The following is a 16,868-nucleotide window of genomic DNA, read 5'->3' as shown; positions in this document are numbered from 1 at the left end:
TGGCTATGAGAATCAGCTGTGTCTGCAGTGAGAGAACTTCTGTCCTCTAGGGAGGTGCTAATCTAGCCTTTGCCTGAGGCTATCCAGCAAATGCCTCTGTAAGGGCTTGGGCGGGGCAGGTCGCACAGGATCAACAGGGTGGGTCAGAGAGAGCAGTTATGGTGGCTCTCAGTCCTGTCCCCAGGGGCTCTGCCTCTCTGAGTCCCAGCAATGGCTGCAAACCTCGGAGAGAAAGCTGCACTTGCTCTGACCGAAGCCAGGCAGTCCCGCTTCTCCCGTTTGAGTCTGGGTCCCTAAAGACTCACCTGTATCTGGAGCTCAGAGTCTGCGACTCCCTCCCGATTGAAAACGCCAACCGCGCCCTCCGCCGCCAGCCCGCTTCGCGCACTCCGCACCTCAGAATTTGACTTCAGCACTGCGCCTCCTCTGAGTGTCCGTATGCGTTTCTCTTTCCTCCTAGTTGTAGGGCTTCCACTCAGCCAGCATTCCTGTGGTTCTGGGTGATGTCCCTTCCGTTTTTTGGTTTCACTTTTGAAGTAGTTGTTCAAAGCAGCAAACTCCGGCGTTAACCTATGCCGCCATCTTGGTCACACCTCTTTTTTGATTTTATGTTTGGAAGATCTGTCTATTGATGTCAATGGGGTGTTAAAATACTCCTATATGCCACCTTTACTGTTGATCTTTCATTTTATATCTGCAAGATTTGCTTTATATATTTAGGTTCTCCTATATTGAGTAAATAAGTGTTTACAAGGGTTATATCCACTTTTTGGATTGATCCCTTTAGCATTATATAGTGCCCTTCTTTATCTCTTATAATAGCTTTATTTTAGTCTGTTTTGTCAGATATAAATATTGCTACTCCAGCCTTTTTTTTTTTTATTTCAAGTTGCGTGAAATACCTTTTTCCATCCATTGTCTGTGTGAATCTGTTGTTCTGAAATGGATCTCTTGTACACAGTATATATTTTGGTCTTGTTTTTTTACCCATTTAGCTACCCTATGTCTTTAACTGGAGCATTGAAGCCATTTACATTTAACGTGAGTATTATGCTAAATGAAATAAGCCAGTCAGAGAAAGACGAGTATCACATGATGTCACTCATATGTAGAATCTAAAGAACAAAATAAACTGATGACAAAATAGATCCCGGGACATAGGAGCATGTAACAGACTGTTGAATCTCAGAGAGAAGTGGTAGTCAAGGTGTGGTTGGAAAGAGATTAACCAAAGAACTTATATGCATATATGCATAACTCATGGACACATAAAATAGTGTGGTGAGGGCCTGGGGTTGGGCATGGGTGTGGGCTATAAGAGGGCAATAGGGCAAAAAGGGGACATCTGTCATACTTTCAACAATAAAGATACATGTTTAAAAATAAAGCGAGTATTGATAGGTACATATTTATTGCCACTTTATTCTTTATAAGTATGTTCCTCTGTGCCCCTTCTCCTCCTTTATTTATTTATTTATTTATTTATTTATTTATTTATTTTGTGATTTTAAAGTTTCCTTTTTTTTATTTCTTAAAGTATTACAAAGAGTATTACACATGTCTCCCTTCCCCCCACCTTGACATTCCCCCGGCCTTCCCCACCCCCCAGTGTCTTGTGTCCATTGGTTATTCTCATATGCATGCATACAGGTCCTTCAGTTGATCTCCTACCCACCCCAACCCTCCCCAGGTTTCCCACTGTAGTTTGACAGTCTGCTCAATGCTGCTCTGCCTCTGTATCCATTTTTGTTCATCAGTCTATAATGGTCCTTATTATCCATAAATGAGTGAGTTCATGTGGTATTTTTCTCAGCTTCCCAGGGACCGTCTCAGTCTCAAAGGGGCCATCTCAGCCTCACAGGGGCTGTCCCAGCCTCACAGGGCCCGTCTCAGCCTCACTGGGGCCATCTCAGCCTCACCAGGCCATCTCAACCTCACCGGTGCAGTCTCAACCTCACCAGGGTCGTCTTGAACTCACCAGGGCCGTCTCAACCTCACCGGGGCCGGGGCCATCTCAGCCTCACGGGGCCATCTCAGCCTTACGGGGACCATCTCAGAAACACGAAGTTTGGCATTCTGTCCTTTGTTGGGTGGCTCCTTGCTGGACAAAATCTCCAGGCGTTCCTGGTGGCTGAATATCTGATATGCTTGCTTGGATTTCGTTTTCTACCAAGTGTACAGACTGCCTGTCTGCTGTCTCCCAGCATCCCATGTGAGACTGGATCTGGTGGACCTGCCTGTGCGTTTGCTGGTACAGTGGTTCCACGTCCCCAGCCCAGCTGGGTCTGGCTCCGGCTTCCTCCAAACCTGATTCTGCTTCTTGAGTGTGTCCCTTATGTATGTGAGGAGTTGAAATCTGCATTCTGCTTGCCTGGGCTGCAAAAGCACCGGTGGTTCCCTTTGTGCCACTGGCACAGTTTGGGTGGGAATGTAAATTGAGTAGGGCGGGGTCCCTGGGAATCACCAGGGCGTAGCAAGGGGCAATGGTGTCTCCATGACTCCTTGCCTCCCTGTGACTCCGCGTCTCATGTCCCTGAGTGCTGGCGAGCAGCTCCGCGAGACAGCCACTCTTGCTCTCCGGCCTGTTGCAAGGCCGTCCCGCCTTTCCCCGTAGGGGTCTTGGACCTCAGGATCCTGCCCCAAACAAGCTCAGTGGATTTGAGAGACTGCATCCCTTTCCGATTGACAAAAACCACGCATCCAGTTGCAGCTGGCCTGGTGCACGACTCGGTAACTCCATTCTTGGAGCCTCTGCACAACCTACTCAGTCTCAATGCTCTCCTTTCTTTCCTTCCATTTGTAGAGCTTCCACTGGGCCAGCTTTCCTATGGTTCTGAATGATAGCTGTTTGTCTTATAGTTGGTAGTTTCAATGTTGTTGTGGGAGGCAGCATGCACAAAGGTCTGTACCTTATGCCGCCATCATGGTTCCTCCTTTCTCCTCCTTTTCTTCTTCTTCTTCTTCAAAAAGGCCCTTTAACATTTCTTGTAATACTGGTTTGGGTACAATGAACTCCTTTAGCTTTTCCTTGTCTGAGAAGCTCTCTCTCTCTCTCTCTCTCTCTCTCTCTCTCTCTCTCTCTATATATATATATATATATATATATATATATATATATATATATATATAATAGAGGCCCAGTGCACAAAAATTTGTGCACTCATGTGGGTCCCTCAGCCTGGCCTGTGCCCTCTCGCAATCTGAGGCCCCTTGGGGGCCCCTTCCCCTGGCTGCTGGCACCAGTTTTCCTCCAGCGCCCGGAACCCAGGCCTTCGCTCTTCACTGGGAGGGGCCCGCACGGTGGGTGAGGGGCTTAGCTCTTTTAAAAATACTTCTGAATGTTTGGTAAATAACCCTATAGGAATCTACTTTCTGAAACATGTTGGTTGTTAAGGGCTGATTTGGGTAATCAACAAAATGCATGTTAAAATCCTAATCCCCAGAACCTCAGAATGTACCTGTATATGGAGATAAGATCTTTAAAGAGGGGATTACATTAAATTGAGGCAGTTCCAGTGGGAACCTTAGCCCACCTCACTGAAGTCCTTATAAGAAGAGGAATGTTGGGGTCCTGCCCCAGCAGGTCCAGGGGTTCCCAAAGGTATGGACGGAGTTGGCGAAGAAGGAATGACACAGAGGCAGCATTCAGGTGATCATCATAGCCCAGTTCACTTTTTATTGTCCTGCTACATCTATATTTATAATATTTGATCCTATAAGCATGCCTCTATAAGCTTTTTTTTTTCCCCCAGGAGAGCATGGGGTCTGTTTATTGGGGAGTCAGTCGAAGGGGGAGCTGGCTAGGGTGGGGTAGGGCAGCAGCTTGTCTGGCCCCCGAGATACCCAACTTGAGTCCAGAGCCTCGACCGCTTTGAAGCCAAAGTCTTCCTACATCTTTATCTGCACGGGGGCCAGCTCTGGAGTCAGCGGGGCTCCCGCCCGGCACCCTTCCCATGGCGCTCGCCGCCTCTTCTGCCCACTGGGCCCCTCGCCAGGGGCCGGGCTGCTGGCTTCTGCAGGCGCTGGTGTCTTCCTGGGCAAGGACAGCCCCTCTTTCTCTGGAGGCTCATTCTCAGCATTGCCTGGGGTGGGGGCATCTGTGCCCTGGCTGCCTTCGTCCTCCAGTAAGATGGTGAACTGGCTGGCCCAGTAGTCGTCGCGGTAGGAGTCCAGCACCCTCGTGAGGAACCTCCGCTCCTGCTGGAGTCTCTGTGTTATCCTCTGTACCTGATGGAGCCTGTTCAGGACTCGCTCATTCACCTGCTGGATCTCCCTGCAGTGCTGACCCAGCGCCTGTTACTTCCTGCAATTGAGTTCCCGTTGGCACCACCGCTGCTGGCCTCCGGCTGCCTCCTCCTCTTCATCTCACTCCTGGAGGCTGGAGCTGCCCAGACCCCTGAAAGGCGCGCCGCCCGCCTCTCCGGGCGGTGCGGGAGGAGGAGTCTGGCCGCTGGGCTCTGAAATCCCTCTGCGCCCGCCATAGGGCCTGGCCTCCCCGGAGCGGGTCCGAGTGTCCGGACCGGCTGCGTGGTGGCCAGCGGCGGGCCGGCGGGCCGAGGGTTGGGGCCGGGCAGCGACCGACCACGGGGGAGATCATGGGAGCGGAAGGCCTCACCGCCTGGCTCTTTCCTCCCTTCCCCCGTGGTCAGCTCCCCGCTTGCCCATGCTGGGGCCGGGGGTCCATGCGGCCCTTGGGGCTCGGTCGGGGGGACCGGGGCCTGCGTGGGCCGACCGCCGGGCCCCATGGGGGGGGTATTGGCTCCCCGGCCCACGGCGGGAGCCCAGCGCGGGCTGCCACCCGCCCGCTGCCCCCCAGACCCGGCCCAGTGCAGCAGCAGCGGCAGCGGAGTGGGGCGCGTGCCCTAGCTCGGGGAGGCCGCCATGCTGCAGTGCACCGGCCCCATGGGCCGGGCCTGCTCCGAGCGGATGCCGCTCCTCCAGAGCTGGGCCATTCCACCGGCCGCACCCCGTTTGCTGGGCCTGTGCCACCCAGACGCGCTGGAGTCCCAGTCTGCCCGCAGGCCAGCTGCAGGTGCTGTGTGGGAGGGCCATCCTGCCTTGGGGTGAGTTCGAGCGGCAGCAGCAGGAGCCGGGCAAGGACTGCGCCCTCCATCTTGCCTTGGGTCCTCCATCTTGGGACAGAGCCATGTGCGCCCTCCATCTTGCCTTGGGTCCTCCATCTTGGGACAGAGCCATGTGCGCCCTCCATCTTGCCTTGGGTTCTCCATTTTGGGACGGTGCCATGTGCTTCCTCATGAGAAGAAGCCGCTGCTAGCCACACCCAGGATTTCTCTGGGCTAACCAATAATAATCAAGGGAAGTGCACGCCATCACTATGACCACATCCTGTACCGACTCGCGCCTGGCCAATCAGCGGGGCCCACTGTCCCCTCTCCTGCCCTCACTCCACCCCCGTTTAAAATCCCCTGTCCCATCAGGTCTCTCTCTCTCTCTCGGCCACTGGAGCTTACCATTGCATCGGTGAGTGTGGCAGGGGAGCCAAACCTAGGTTTGAAATAAATGACTCTTTGCTTTTGCATCGGACTGACTGGCTCCCTGGAGATCTTGGGAACTTTGAAATCTGGGCACAACACCCCCAGACACGAACTCCACTTCGGTCTCAAGCTCGCACTCCAGGATGTGACCACCAAACAGTGGAGGCAGCGCCAGCTCCAAGCCGGGAGGTGCTGAGAACTCCTCAAAGCCCACGGCTGCCATGGACCCCTCTCTCTGCTCCAGCTCCATTTATCCCCGGCTACCAGCACAGAACTTCCAATCTTGCAAACCTCTAGGTTAAAGTGGCTCACAAAACAACACACCCCATCTGATTTTATGGCCAGGCACCCAGGCCCCAGCTGCTAAGCCTCCTGGGAGTTGTAGTTCTCTATTTCCGGTTTCCTCCCTCGCCCCACCCCCACCCGGAGTTCTGGCTGAAAGGCCCTGCTCATTGGTCAAATGTGCAGCCAGGCATCTGAGTCACCTCCATCTTTATTCCTGTCCCGACACCACACCGTCTGACCACGAAGACTCTCTGCTTGAGAGGCCCCTGGGTCTCCTTCTGGAGCCAGGGCTGCGCCACCGCCCGGGCACCAGATAGCGTGCCCTGGCGGCGATGCAGCCCCAGCCCCTGGGTCTCCTTCTGTGTTTCCTTCTGGGGCCTGGCTGCATCGCTCCCTGGGGACTGGATCATGTCCCCAGGCAGCAACGCAGCCCGGCCTCTGGCCCTGCCTCTGGGTCTTCTCTGATCACTGGTGATCGCCTCTTCACTGTCCCACTGGTCTTCTCCAATTACTGGCCCAGGGCCGGCAAAGGCGGCCTGGTTCTTCTATCACAGAAGCCAGCAAAGCCAGCAAAGGTGGCCCAGCTTCTCCAATCACAAAGGCGGCCCGGTTCTCTGGCTCTTGGCTGCCACCTGGGTTTCCGATCACTGTCAGCAGCAGGCAGCTTCTTCTGTCCTTCCCCTTTCGCCTCCCATCATTGTGCCTATTTATGCAAATTAACCGCATCTTTCTTGGCAGTTAATTTGCATATCGCCCTGATTAGCCAATGCGAAGCAGAGTGGAGGTATGATTAATTACCCTTTTTGTCTTTTATTAGATAGGATATATATCTATATCTATATCTATATCTATCTATATCTATATCTATATATATTTATATATATATATGGCTAATATGCAAAGTGTCCCCTCAGGAGTTCCACCAGGAGACTGGGAGTTCGATTGCTTGCTATGACATGTGCTGACCACCAGGGGATGACATGGAACATGGCAGGTGACCAACGGTGGTGGCAGAGTGCTGAGGGAGTGATGGAAGGAAGAGGCAGGGAGGCAGAGAGGTGGGGGGAACCATGCGGTGGCTGCACATGGGTGGTGAGGGAAGGAGGTGGTGGGAAGGTGGTGGGGGGGGACCACTTGGTGGGCATGTGTGGGTGGTGAGGGAGGAGGCAGGGAGGCAGGGAGGTGGGGAACCTGATCGGCCCTGATCGCTGGTCAGGCCTAGGGAACCTACCCATGCACCAATTTCGTGCACTGGCCCTCTAGTCTATAATAATAAAAGCATAATATGCTAATTATGCTTTTCCAGATGACCTTCCAGATGAAGCCGCAGCAGCAAGGGCCAAGGCAGAGGGCCCTGGCCACTGCGATGGATGGGGGCTGACCCTCTCACACAAATTTAGTGCATCGGGCCTCTAATTTTATATAATAGCCTTGCTAGGTAATGTAGTCTTGGTAGTAGATCCTTGCTTTTCATCATTTTGAATATTTTATGCCAATACTTTCTGGTCTGAAGTGTTGCTGTTGACAAATCAGCTGGAAGTCTTATGAGAGCTTTCTTATAAGAAACTGTCTTTCTCTTGCCGCTTTTAAGATTCTCTCTTTGCCCTGGCTCATTTTCTCAGTGGTTAGAGCATTGGCCTGTGGACCAAAGGGTTTCAGGTTCAATTTCCAGTCAATGGCATGTACCTGGGTTGCAGGTTCGATCCCTGACCCTGGTTGGGGCACATGCAGGAAGCAACCAATTGATGTGTTTCTCTCACTGTGATTTTTTTCTCTCTCTCATGCATGGCCTTCTCCCTTCTCTCCACTCTCTCTAAAAAAATCAATGGAAAAAAAATATTCTCAGGTGAAGAAAAAAAACAAGATTCTCTCTTTGTCTTAACTTTTGTCATTTTAAATATGATGTGTCTTGCTGTGGGTCTCTTTGGGTTCATAAAGTTTGGGACTTGCTGCACTTCCTAAACTTGTGATTTTTTTCTTCACCAGGTTAGGGAATTTTCAGTTATTATTTCTTCAGATAGGTTCTCCATCCCTTGCTCTCTCTCTTTTCTTTTTGGTACCCCTATAATGCAGATGCTGTTTTGCTCACACTATCCCAAAGGTCTCTTAAACTATCTTAATTTTAAAAAATTATTGTTTCATTTGCTCGTCTGATTGGGTGTTTTCTTCTGCCTTTTTTACCAAATTACTGATTCAATCCTTTTATTCATTTAACCTATTGTTTATTCATTCTAGTGTATTTTTTATTTAGAATATTGTTTTCTTCATTTCTTTTCTTTTTCTTTTTTTTTCTTTTTCTTTTTTTTTTTATTATTAGTTAAGGTATTACAAATGTGTCCTCATCCCCCCCTTTAACCTCCAACCTCCCCCCCACACACAAACTCATGCTCCCATCCCCCCGTTGTCCATGTCCATTGGTTTGGCTTATATACATGTATACAAGTCTTTCTGTTGATCTCTTCCCCTTACCCCCGCCCTCCCCTACTTTCCTTCTGGGGATTGATAGCCTGATCGCTGTTTCTCAGTCTTTGGGTCTGTCCTTTTTCATCAGTCTATGTTGTTCTCTATAATCCACAAATGAGTGAGATCATGTGGTATTTATCTTTCTCTGACTGGCTTATTTCACTTAGCATAATGCTCTCCAGTTCCATCCATGCTGTTGCAAAAGGCAAGAGTTCCTTTTTATTTTACCGCAGCATAGTATTCCATTGTGTATATGTACCACAGTTTTCTAATCCACTCATCTGCTGATGGGCACTTAGGCTGTTTCCAAATCTTAGCTATGGTGAATTGTGCTGCTATGAACATAGGGGTGCATATATCCTTTCTAATTGGCGTTTCTGGTTTCTTGGGATATATTCCTAGGAGTGGGATCACAGGGTCAAATGGGAGTTCCATTTTTAGTCTTCTGAGGTAGCTCCATACTGTTCTCCACAGTGGCTGCACCAGTCTGCATTCCCACCAGCAGTGCAGAAGGGTTCCTTTTTCTCCACATCCTCTCCAACACTTGTTGTTTGTTGATTTGTTGATGATAGCCATTCTGACAGGTGTGAGATGATAACGCATTGTCGTTTTGATTTGCATCTCTCGTATAATTAGTGACTTTGAGCAGGTTTTCATATGTCTTTCTGCCTTCTGTATGTCCTCTTTTGAAAAGTGTCTATCTAGGTCCGTTGCCCATTTTTTTATTGGATTGTTTATCTTCCTTTTGTTAAGTTTCATGAGATCCCTGTATATGTTGGAAATTAAACCCTTATCAGTGGTATCATTGGTAAATATGTTCTCCCATGCAGTGGGTCTTCTTGTTGTTTTTTGATGGTTTCCTTTGCTGTGCAAAAGCTTTTTATTTTGATGTAGTCCCATTTGTTTATTTTCTCTTTAGTTTCCATTGCCCTAGGAGCATTATCAGAGAAGAAATTTCTTCGGCATATGTTTGCGATTTCGCTGCCTGTGGATTCCTCTAGTATTTTTATGGTTTCCCGTCTTAGGTTTAAGTCTTTTATCCATTTTGAGTTTATTTTTGTGTATGGTGTGAGTTGGTGATCTAGTTTCATCCTTTTGCATGTATCTGTCCAATTTTCCCAACACCATTTATTGAAAAGACTGTCTTGACTCCATTGTATGCTCTTGCCTCCTTTGTCGAATATTAATTGGGCATAGTGGTTTGGGTCGATTTCTGGGGTCTCTATTCTATTCCATTGATCTATATGTCTGTTCTTGTGCCAGTACCAAGCTGTTTTAAGAACAGTGGCTTTGTAATACAGTTTGATATCTGGTATTGAGATCCCACCTACTTTGTGTTTTCTCAGGATTGCTGCAGCTATTCGGGGTCTTTTTTTATTCCAGATGAATTTTTGGAACGTTTGTTCTAGATTTGTGAAATATGCCGTTGGTAATTTAATGGGGATTGCATTGAATCTATAAATTGCTTTGGGTAGTATGGACATTTTGATGATGTTGATTCTACCAATCCATGAACACGGTACATTCTTCCATCTGTTTATGTCTTCCTCTATCTCTTTTTTCAGTGTCCTGTAGTTTTCAGCATATAAGTCTTTTACCTCCTTAGTTAAGTTTATTCCTAGGTGTTTTAGTTTTTTTGGTGCAATGGTAAATGGGATTGCTTCTGTAGTTTCACTTTCTGTAAGTTCACTATTGGATGTAAAGAAATGCCATGGATTTCTTAGCATTAATTTTGTATCCTGCTACATTGCCGAATTCATTTATTAAGTCTAATAATTTTTTGATGGAGTCTTTAGGGTTCTGTATGTACAGTATCATGTCATCTGCAAATAAGGACAGTTTTACTTCTTCTTTTCCAATCTGGATGCCTTTTATTTCTTCTTCGTGTCTGATCGCAATGGCTAGTACTTCCAGTACTATGTTGAACAGGAGTGGTGAGAGGGGGCATCCCTGTCTTGTTCCTGTTTTCAGGGGGAATGGTTTTAGTTTTTGCCCATTGATTATGAGGTTGGCTGTGGGTTTGTCCATATATGGCTTTTATTATGTTGAGGTATGATCCCTCAATTCCTATCTTGCTGAGAGTTTTTATCAAGAAAGGGTGTTGGATTTTGTCAAATGCTTTTTCCGCATCAATTGATATGACAATGTGTTTTTTTTCTCTCAATTTGTTTATGTGATGTATCAGGTTTATTGATTTGCGGATATTGTACCATCCTTGCATCCCTGGGATAAATCCTACTTGGTCATGGTGTATGATCTTTTTGATGCACTGCTGGATCCGATTTGCTAGGATTTTGTTGAGGATTTTGGCATCTATGTTCATGAGGGATATTGGCCTATAATTCTCTTTCATTGTATTGTCTTTATCTGGTTTTGGGATTAGGGTGATGTTGGCTTCATAGAATGAGCTGGGAAGTGTTCCTTCCTCTTGGATCTTTCGACATAGTCTGAGGAGGATAGGTTTTAGGTCTTCCTTGAATGTTTGGTAAAACTCCCCTGTGAAGCTATCTGGCCCCGGGCTTTTGTTTGCTGGAAGCTTTTTGATTACTGCTTCGATTTCCTCCATAGTTATTGGCCTATTGAGATTTTTAGATTCTTCCTGGTTAAGTTTTGGAAGGTTGTATTTATCTAGGAATATGTCCATTTCCTCCAGGTTGTCTAGTGTGTTGGAGTAGAGTTGTTCATAGTATTTTCTAACAATCCTTTGTATTTCTATGGGGTCTGTTGTTATTTCTCCTCTTTCATTTCTGATTTTGTTTATTTGGGTCCTCTCTCTTTGTTTCTTGGTGAGCCTGGCTAGAGGTGTATCAATCTTGTTTATCCTTTCAAAGAACCAGCTCTTGGTTTTGTTGATCTTTTGTATTGTTTTTTTGGTCTCTATGTCGTTTATCTCAGCTCTGATCTTTGTTATTTCCTTCCTTCTGCTTACAGTGGGCTTTTTTTGTTGCTCTCTTTCTAATTCTTCAAGTTGTAGAGTTAGGTCATTTATTCTCATTGTTTCTTGTTTCTTGCAGTAGGCTTGTAGAGCTATGAACTTCCCTCTCAAGACTGCTTTTGCTGTGTCCCATAGGTTTTGGATTGTTGTGTTTTCATTGTCATTCGTTGCCATGATGTTTTTTATTTCTTCTTTGATCTCACTGGTGACCCAGTCGTTGTTTCATAGCATGCTATTTAGTCTCCATGTGTTTGATTTTTTTGGATTGTTTTTGTTGTAGTTGATTTCCAGTTTTATGCCTTTGTGGTCTGAGAAGATACTTGATATGATTTCAATTTTCTTGAATTTGAAGAGACTTTGTCTGTGACCCAATATATGGTCTATCTTTGAAGATGAAAAATGTGCACCTGAGGAGAATGTATATTCTGTGGCTTTGGGGTGAAATGTTCTGAAGATGTCAATTAATTCCATCTGATCTAGTGAGTCATTTAGGATTGATGTTTCTTTGCTGAGTTTCTGTTTAGAGGATTTGTCCAGTGGCGATAATGGGGTGTTAAGGTCCCCTACTATGATTGTATTGCTGTCAATCTCTCCCTTGATCTTCTCCAGAAGATTTCTTACGTATTTGGGTGCTCCTATATTGGGTGCATGTATATTTACCAGAGTTATTTCTTCTTGTTGGACTGCTCCCTTTAGTATTATGAAGTGGCCTTCTTGATCTCTTTTTATGTCCTTCACTTTGAGATCTAATTTGTCAGATATAAGTATTGCTACCCCGGCTTTTTTTTTCACTTCCATTGGCCTGAAAAACCTTTTTCCATCCCTTCACCATCAGTCTGTGTGCGTCTTTTTTTCTGAGGTGGGTTTCCTGTAGACAGCAGATATATGGGTCATGTTTTCTTATCCACTCATTTACCCTATGCCTTTTGACTGGGGAATTTAATCCATTTACATTTAAAGTTATTATTGATAGAAACTTGTTAGTCTCCATTTTTGTTCTTTACCGCTGCATTCCTTCTTTGTTTCCTGTTTCTTCTATTTACAGCAGACCCTTTAGCATTTCTTGCATTGCTGGTTTGGTTGTAATAAACTCCCGTAGACCATTTTTGTCTGTGAAGCTCCTGATTTGACCCTCAATTTTGATTGATAGCCTCGCTGGGTATAGTATTCTTGGATTCAGACCCTTCCTTTGCATGACTTTGTATATTTCATTTCATTCCCTTCTTGCCCGATGTGTTTCTGTTGAGAAATCGGTCGCTAGTCTGATGGGGGATCCTTTGTAGGTAACTTTCTGCCTCTCTCTGGCTGCTTTTAAGATTCTTGCTTTGTCGTTGGTGTTTGCCAATTTAATTATTATGTGCCTTGGTGTCGGTCTTTTCGGGTTCATTTTGTTTGGGACTCTGTGAGCTTCTTGGATTTGTGTGAGTTTTTTCCTCCCTATATCAGGGAAATTTTCTGTTACTATTTTTTCAAACAGGTTTTCTATTCCTTGCTCAGTTTCCTCTCCTTCTGGCACCCCTATTATTCGGATGTTGTTTTGTTTAGCATTGTCCCAGAGTTCTCTTAGGCTCTCTTCCTGCTTTTTAATTTTTTTTTCTAGAAGCTGTTCTGTTTGGGTATTTTTTTCTACCTTGACTTCTAGCTCGCTGATATGGTCCTCTGCTTCTTCTAGTCTACTGTTGATGCTTTCTATTGAGTTCTTTATGGCAGTGATGTCGTTTTTCATTTCGTCTCGGTTTCTCTTCATTTCCTCTTGGTTCTTCTTCATTTCCTCTTGGTTCCTATACATATTGTTGAATTGGTCTTCCATTCTTTTCATCCACCTTATGACCATTACTCTGAATTCTTTCTCTGACAGGTTGCTTGCCTCCATTGCCTCTATTTCGTTTACTTCCTTTTCTGATGATGCCTGTTTTTCTTTCATATTTGGGTTGGTTCTTTGTTTCACCATGATTTCTCTTCTCAATGTGTTTGGTTATGTAGATCTCTCTCTGTTGCGCTGATTCAAAGGCACAAAATACAACACAACAAGGCACAACGTACAAGGCACCGAACTAAATGCATTCACGATATTAATAACCCCAAATAAAGGTGACCCCCCCGAGCGAAGAGAATTAGGGGATAAAGAAGAAAAAAGAGAAAAATATTAGAGAGAAAAATAAAAAACAAAAAGGAGTGCCGAAATGAGATTGGGAAAAGGGAGAGAAAAAAAAACCACAAAAAGACCAAAAAAAAAAAAAAAAAACCAACAACAACAAAAACAAAAAAAAATTAAGAGAATGAAATAGAGGTGGGGAAGAGGCTATTTGTATGGGGAGAGCGAGGGATTGGAAATTAGATATATAAGTAGGGTGAAATTTAGACAGTGGGTAGAAAGAAGGAATAGGTAAAATCCAAAGCAGGAATAGGGTAAGAGAAACAGGACAACAAAAGGGGAAGAGTGAGGAAGAGAGTTTTGACTTAAGGGTAAATGTGAGATAGAGAGAAATGATGCTAAAGGAATGATGAAAATAGAGTGTAGAACACTAATCCCAAAATAAAATAAAGAAAAATAAAAAAAATAATAAAAAATAAAATGACCCTTGAAAAAATCGTAAAAGGATAGCAATAATACTGGTTAAAAAATGTAGTAATTAAAAAGGTAAAATCAGGTGATGAAAAAAATAATAAATAAATAAAATAGGTTCTTAATGAAATGGTGAAAAAAGAATTAAAAATATATATATATAAAAATATTCGGAAGTGAAGGTGCTTCAGATCTTCCACTCTTCTTTTTGGCACGCCTCAGTCCTGCCAGGCATTCAGGGGATTGTTGAACTTCCCTGCGATACACTGTCCCTCCGTGCAGTAAACCACAGACCTGATTTTAAGGCAGGTTGTATTTTTTTACCAGACTGCCTTTATTTGTGATCGCAAAAGAGACAGTTCGTGGCTCTGCCTCTGGGTGGCGGTGTGTCTGGATTTACCTCCGAGGCTCTAAGTCCTCTCTATCAGTAGGGTGTTTTTTTTGTGTGTTTTTTTTCCTCTATGGTATTTGGAACTGATTCAGGAAAGACCACTGCCCAGAGCTGGTTCCTTGCCATTGTCCGCTGTTTCCCAGGCTCCCCAAAAAGAACTTTCCCCTACAGGCTCTGCGAATGACCCCAACTGGGGAATCCCATGCACTGGGTTTAATAATCAAATGCACGATCTAAGGGGAACGGTAACAAGAGCCTGATAGTTGTGCGAATTCGCAAGCCTCCACCTTCCAGGTCTGCGCACAATCTCCGCGCGCCCACTCGCCCCTGGCACCAAGCAGCCAGCAGATTGGCAAAGTCCAAGGCTGCTCCTTTACATCCAGTCCAGCTATGGGCTCATTTTTCGCGTTCCCTTCTGCCAGCAGCCCTGTGGGGCCCCTTCCCCACTCACGGGTCACGCTGGTCCCAACGGCTGAGGACTCTGTGGGGCGCAGATTCCGCCCTGCGTGTGCGAGCTCGGTCCTCCCTCCAACCCGAACTGCAAACCGCACCTTTAGGGGATGTCCAACCTTTCCTTGAGAAGAAGCAGTGCTAGTCTGAGTTCATGCAGTCACGCTGCTTGAGATCCCTTGTTTCCAGGTTAGTAGCTGGTCTCTGGATGCTGGCAACAACCACCCAAGATGGCGCGGTCTCCGCTGCTTAGCTGGCACACCAGGAGAGGCTTCAGCCGCAGTCTCCAACCATCCTTTTTTTTTTCCTGGGGGGTTCTCAGTCTTTCCTAGCTGCAGACAATCTCTCAGCTGAAAATCCTCTACCTATTCGGGCTGAATGTCACCCGTTTCAGCTGCTCACCCCTATCTGCTCCAGGACAAGGCACAGGACACGTCCGCTTATACCTCCGCCATTTTCCTTCTCCTGTTTTCTTCATTTCTGACTGGTTCTTTATTTATAGTTTCTGTGTCCTTTTTCAGGCTGTTGTAGTTCTCACTAAGTTCCTTGTTGGTCTCATTAAGTCCTTGAGCATTCTTATAAGCATTTTTTTTTAACTTTGTATCTTGTAAATTGGTTGCCTTCATTTTATTTAGCTCTTTTTCTGGGGATATCTACTTTTATTTCATTTGGTGTATGTTTCTTTGTCTTCCCAGGGCTGCCTTTTTGTGTTTGTCTCTGTGTATTAGGTATATTTTCTATGATTCCCATTCTCAGTAGGGTGTCCTTCTGTAGTAGGTGTCCTGTGTAACCCAGGGACACAGTCTCTGAGCTGGGTGCTTCAGGAATGTTTTTTGTGTGGGTTATGTGTGCCCTCTTGTTGTAATTGAGTATTTATTGGTATTGGCCCATTCATACATGGATTCATAACTCAGGTTGGCTGACTGTGAAGATAGACAATGACTAAAGTGTACTGTGTAGGTGCTGACCACACTGAATGGAGTTCCTCACAGCAGGATATACTGCCTGCTGAGATCTCCCTTTGGAATATGCCATTTGTAAAGCTATCCACAGTGTGTGGCTGTTGTGAGAGAAGAACCAAGCTGTGCAGTAAGGCCTGCTTCCAATAGCACTGAATTTGGGTTGGGACAACAAAAAGCCCAAGGCATCCTGAGATCCACCTTCACCTGCTTCTGCTTGATAGCTGCCTTTTAGATTCAGCCACTGAAAGAGCCTGTGGTGCTATTGAGTTGTTTGAGGTAAGTGCTCAGTGAGTCACTAAGTAGGGTGAATGGTGTTCACCAGACTGATACACATTCAAATGCAGCACCTGGATTCATGGAGTACTCACCATGATCAGGCATGATTGGCAAGCCTTCAGTGATTAAGCAATGAGTGATACAGTTCAACATAATAATCTAATGATTGCTCCTAGTGGGGGAATAAACCTACTACACAAATGTCTTTAAAAAAAGACATGAGTTTAGAGATGAATGTTTTGAGCCTTTAAAAGAAGAATATATTGGAGGATAGAAAATGGCTGCCTAATAGACAGAGGTGTTATGTACCTCATCCCAGGTCCAGACTGGAAAAGCAACTAAATCAGACAACATCCACCTGGAATTAACCAATTAGAGCTGAGAAGACAATTTACAACAAGGAAGGGTAGAGGAAACCTGGAGAACAGTAGGAAAGGGAACCTGGGCTGGTGAGGGCCAGCCGGCCAGCAGGCCAAGAGAGTGAGGAGGAAGCTGTGGTGCACCAAAGCTACATCCCTTGGCAACAGGCATAACAGCCAACTGTGGAAAAGAAAAGCCACAGGGCTTCTGCTGGCTGGAGAATCTGGATATAAGACCACAGTTGCAAAAGGCCAAGGCGGCCCAAACAGTGCAGTGCTGGGGGAGAGAAAACCACAGTTTTGTGGTTATTTTGGTTTGGTTTTGTCTTTGCTTTTATTCACTAAACCCAGAACATAGGACTTTTCCATTGCTAACACTCAACCAAGGCTTAAGCCCAGGGAGAGGTGCAGACTTGAGGTGTCTGAGGAGAGGCTGAGGAGGTTAGCAGGACAGGAAGACCTGGACAGGACCCTGGAATTGGGACATTCTGAAAGCTTCCGAACCTTAGGGGCCATTTCTCCCCTTAAAAGGTAACCCCTCCCAGTAAGTAGCCTCAAAACAAGTAATACAGCCTGCCACACCCTGACTGCATTTTGAGCTATACAAAGGAAACAAAGGCAGAAGCTAAGTTTATAGGTCTTAATAGTATCAAAGAGCCCTCAGTAACTGGATTGGAAGAGGGGCC

At 46.0% G+C, this 16,868-nt stretch overlaps 1 pseudogene across 1 annotated transcript; it reads right to left on the bottom strand.

Moving 5' to 3' along the window:
• Positions 1–3,780: 3,780 nt before the first annotated feature.
• Positions 3,781–5,745, bottom strand: LOC308512984 (TCF3 fusion partner-like; annotated as a pseudogene). The gene is made up of 2 exons: positions 5,595–5,745; positions 3,781–4,396 (listed from the first exon to the last, which is right to left on the bottom strand). The product of its transcript is annotated as a TCF3 fusion partner-like (transcript).
• Between the last annotated feature and the right edge of the window lie 11,123 nt (positions 5,746–16,868).

The sequence above is a fragment of the Myotis nattereri genome (genome assembly GCF_964212035.1).
Source record: "Myotis nattereri genome assembly, chromosome: 2".
NCBI lineage: Eukaryota > Metazoa > Chordata > Mammalia > Chiroptera > Vespertilionidae > Myotis > Myotis nattereri.
Note: the sequence above shows the minus strand (reverse complement) of the source record. Positions and strands in the feature narration are given on the sequence as shown.